A 4,731-nucleotide genomic window follows, 5' to 3' on the forward strand; every position below is an offset into this window, starting at 1 on the left:
AGGATTAAGGATACGGGAAATGATGGGCAAGGCAGTTTAACGTCATACCCAGGACGTTCTGCGCATGAGTGACAGGCGGTCTATTTATACAGCCGACAAGGAAGTTCGCCTTGTGATTTCGTTGAGCGCAGTTGTGGAAGCCATTCGACCTTGAAGAAGAGAAGACCAGTCCCGGAAAAGTACGCGGTCATCACATCCCGTTCATTGGTGAGTCACCGCGATTCACAATGATTGATAAAATGTGATTAAATATCAAAATTTATATTAATTTTTAAATTTTCGGAATTTGAGAAATTAAGATTCTATGTCGTTTTGGTTAACTTTGGTTGTATGCCTAGATTTCAACGTTAACCCAACAATATTGAACTAGAATTACAGATTCTACATTACTATACATTGAAACGGCAGACTAGAAGTACTTTTTCTTTTGCAAGGTGTATAACATTTGCTTGTGTTCTAATATAAGCTTGAGATCCTATTCCTAAAATTAACTATTCGGTGCGTAAGATAGGTTAGGAGCAGCATACAGGTTATCCTGGTTATGACAGTAGTACATTTATTAGACATAGATTTTACTACCCTTCACTACCATTTCTAGTTTGCAAACGAATATTTTACATCCTATAAGCCGTATAAGTTTGTTATCCTATTCCTACAATTTACAATTCGGTGCGTAGAATAGTTTAGGAGCAGCAAATAGGTTATCCTGGTTATGACAGTAGTACATTTATTAGACATAGATTTTACTACCCTTCACTACCATTTCTAGTTTGCAAACGAATATTTTACATCCTATAAGCCGTATAAGTTTGTTATCCTATTCCTACAATTTACAATTCGGTGCGTAGAATAGTTTAGGAGCAGCAAATAGGTTATCCTGGTTATGACAGTAGTACATTTATTAGACATAGATTTTACTACCCTTCACTACCATTTCTAGTTTGCAAACGAATATTTTACATCCTATAAGCCGTATAAGTTTGTTATCCTATTCCTACAATTTACAATTCGGTGCGTAGAATAGTTTAGGAGCAGCAAATAGGTTATCCTGGTTATGACAGTAGTACATTTATTAGACATAGATTTTACTACCCTTCACTACCATTTCTAGTTTGCAAACGAATATTTTACATCCTATAAGCCGTATAAGTTTGTTATCCTATTCCTACAATTTACAATTCGGTGCGTAGAATAGTTTAGGAGCAGCAAATAGGTTATCCTGGTTATGACAGTAGTATATTTATTAGACATAAATTTTACTACCCTTCGCTACCATTTCTAGTTTGCAAACGAATATTTTACATCCTATAAGCCGTATAAGTTTGTTATAGTATTCCAACAATTTACAATTCGGTGCGTAGGATAGTTTAGGAGCAGCAAATAGGTTATCCTGGTTATGACAGTAGTATATTTATTAGACATAAATTTTACTACCCTTCGCTACCATTTCTAGTTTGCAAACGAATATTTTACATCCTATAAGCCGTATAAGTTTGTTATCCTATTCCTACAATTTACAATTCGGTGCGTAGAATAGTTTAGGAGCAGCAAATAGGTTATCCTGGTTATGACAGTAGTATATTTATTAGACATAAATTTTACTACCCTTCGCTACCATTTCTAGTTTGCAAACGAATATTTTACATCCTATAAGCCGTATAAGTTTGTTATCCTATTCCTACAATTTACAATTCGGTGCGTAGGATAGTTTAGGAGCAGCAAATAGGTTATCCTGGTTATGACAGTAGTATATTTATTAGACATAAATTTTACTACCCTTCGCTACCATTTCTAGTTTGCAAACGAATATTTTACATCCTATAAGTTTGTTATCCTATTCCTACAATTTACAAATTGGTGCGTGGGATAGGTTAGGAGCAGCAAATAGGTTATCCTGGTTAGATATAGACTCTACTACGATTCCTCGTTTGCAAACGAAAATAGCAGATATGAAATAATATAGTTGAACTATGATACTTATACCGAATAACCTAAACATACTTGCTTGGAAGAACCTAGCTGTTTCACGGATGAAGAATATAACTCAAGACTCACCCTAGACACTTTGCTCTCAGGTTAACGTAGTTTTGTGCTGTCAGGTGGCTGGAAGGCAGAAAGAGCCATAAACGTGCTACTTGACTTAAGGAAATATGTTCGATCTCTGGACCAAGTGAAGTCTACACCCAATACCAGAAGTTTTTCTATCATACAAGTACAACAGTATCTTAACCCTTACCGCGCGATGCACTCAAACGCTGAGTGAGGTTCACATGTTACTGAAACGCTGTGAACTCAGATGCTGAGTGCATTCAGTTTATTGGCTACAAATGACGTGTTGTTTACAACAAACGTGCTAGAACGAAGGGGAAGGTTGATTTATGGCCTGGGCAACCCAACACGTGGACACGGACCGTTCCTTGTCGACAGACAAAATATTATTTATTGTTTTTGTGTCTGGAGCTTCACGGCGACACTCCAGGCAGCGCGGTTGACTCAGGGTCTGCGTGCGTGTACTGCCAGCCGTCAGTCACTTGTATCTCGCTTTCAACTACGGATCGTTGCTTACTCGTTTTCTATTTTTATTCAGTTACAATATTATTTTAGTGTACAAAGACATTTTTATAGTAGTGTTTATTTGTAGTGTGATGTAGTTTATGTGTTATAATGAATGGTGATTTAGTATCAGTTAGTTTTTATTAGTATTAGTGTTTCTTTTGTGAAAATATGGCGAATCCAGACGATCCGGAGTTTGATAGTTTTGTTGAGGGGATAATGGACACATCCTTTTCGAGTGCTTTTTATCCAAATGAACCAGAAGATTTCGATATGGACGATGTGATTTTGCACAATATAACTAACAGTGACACAGACAGTGAAAGTGGTGTTCCAAATGAAGGATTACCAAGTACTAGTGGCGGTAATCAAAATATAATGACGGATTACCAGGTATGTCAACTTTCATGAGGAACTATAGGCCTATTCCCACAAATGATAATGAATGGATAGATGTAACCAATTTCGATCAAGGACCTTCTACTACTATTCCGATTTATAGTGTAAATACTGGGCCTAACTTGCCCACACCAGCTTTGATCATAAGACAAAACCAATGGACTATTTTGCTTTATTTTTTAATGATGACTTGTTAATCAATCCACATTTGTGATGAGACTAACTATTTTGCTAATACAAAAAAAAAACACGTTTGTTGTCACCAAATTCTCGCCTACAAAAATGGACAGACATATCTGAAGTAGATTTGAAAGCTTTCTTAGGAGTTATCATCAACATGGGCCTTTTAACTATGTCTAATATAAATAATTATTTCTCTACTAAGTGGGTTAAGCGGATGCCATTTTTCAGCGATGTGTGTTTTCTACGGACGAGTTTCTTAATATATTTTGGAACATCCATTTTAACCACAACGAAACGCAACTACCAAGAGATAAAGGGTTTCTTGTGAGACCTATTATTGATCATATAAAGAAAATGTGTCAATTGTTTTATAATCCAACTAATTCCGTAGCTATTGATGAAAGCACAGTTTCCTTCAAGGGAAATATTAGTTTCAAGGTTTATAACCCTCAGAAACCTGTAAAATTTGGAATGAAACTTTTTGTTGTCTCAGACTGTGATAACGGTTATGTTTATAATTTCATTCCATATTTTGGAAAAGAAACCTTGATTTCTGGTTCAAATCTATTGAAAACCACTCAAATTGTGAAAGTTCTCAGTGATTCTGTAATCTATAAAGATGTAACTAATCCCAAACGCGGTCTTCATGTATATACTGACCGCTACTATACAAGTCCGGAATTAGCCGCAGAGCTATTGAAAACTCATTGCCATCTCACGGGCACTGTAATGACGCATAGGGTTGGAATGCCACGTGGACTCAAAGAAAAATATAAAAAAATGAAAAAAGGTGATTTATTTTCGTACCGAAAAGGAGACACCTTAGTTGTGAGTTGGAGGGACAAGAGAGTTGTTACCATGCTCAGCACTAAGAGCAAAGGGAGCAAACACGATATGACAATTGTTCCAAGTAAATGGCCCAATCAACCTCCAATACCAAAACCTAATGTCGTCCTAGATTATACAAAGCACATGGGTGCTGTTGATAGAAGTGACCACTTCATATCCAATTACCAATTCATGCGCAAAACAAAGAAGTGGTATAGGAAAATATTTTTCTGGCTACTAGAAGTAGCAATTGTAAACTCTTATTTGTTGTATAAGAGTATACAAACTACACACGGCCGAAGACCAATGTCACATGAGGAATTCAGGGAGAGCCTTGTTGAAGATCTTGTGGCAGAGAAGGCAAGTCTACGGAGAGAGAAGAGACGACGGCGCGCGCCAGCTGGGCCCCTTCACGAGCGGCTAAGTGGGCGGCATTTCCCATCAAAGGCAGAAAAAAGGAGAAGGTGTGTTGTTTGTATGCAGAACGGACATAGACGTGACACACCATATTTCTGCAAAACATGCACATCAACCCCAGCACTTCATGTAGAAGACTGTTTTGAAGCATATCATACAAAAGAAAATTTTTAGGTAAAATTTTGATTTTTTTATTTACAAATATGTATATAATTTTGCTAATACAACATTATAATTAGAATTTTATTAATTTTTGTTTTATTTTAACATTACAGAACCTAAAACCAAACATAGCTTTTAAAATTTGTATTTTTTACATAAGTTTCAGCTTTTTGGGTACATTTAGCATTT

The sequence above is a fragment of the Homalodisca vitripennis genome, unplaced genomic scaffold (genome assembly GCF_021130785.1).
Source record: "Homalodisca vitripennis isolate AUS2020 unplaced genomic scaffold, UT_GWSS_2.1 ScUCBcl_2956;HRSCAF=8146, whole genome shotgun sequence".
NCBI classification, from domain to species: domain Eukaryota; kingdom Metazoa; phylum Arthropoda; class Insecta; order Hemiptera; family Cicadellidae; genus Homalodisca; species Homalodisca vitripennis.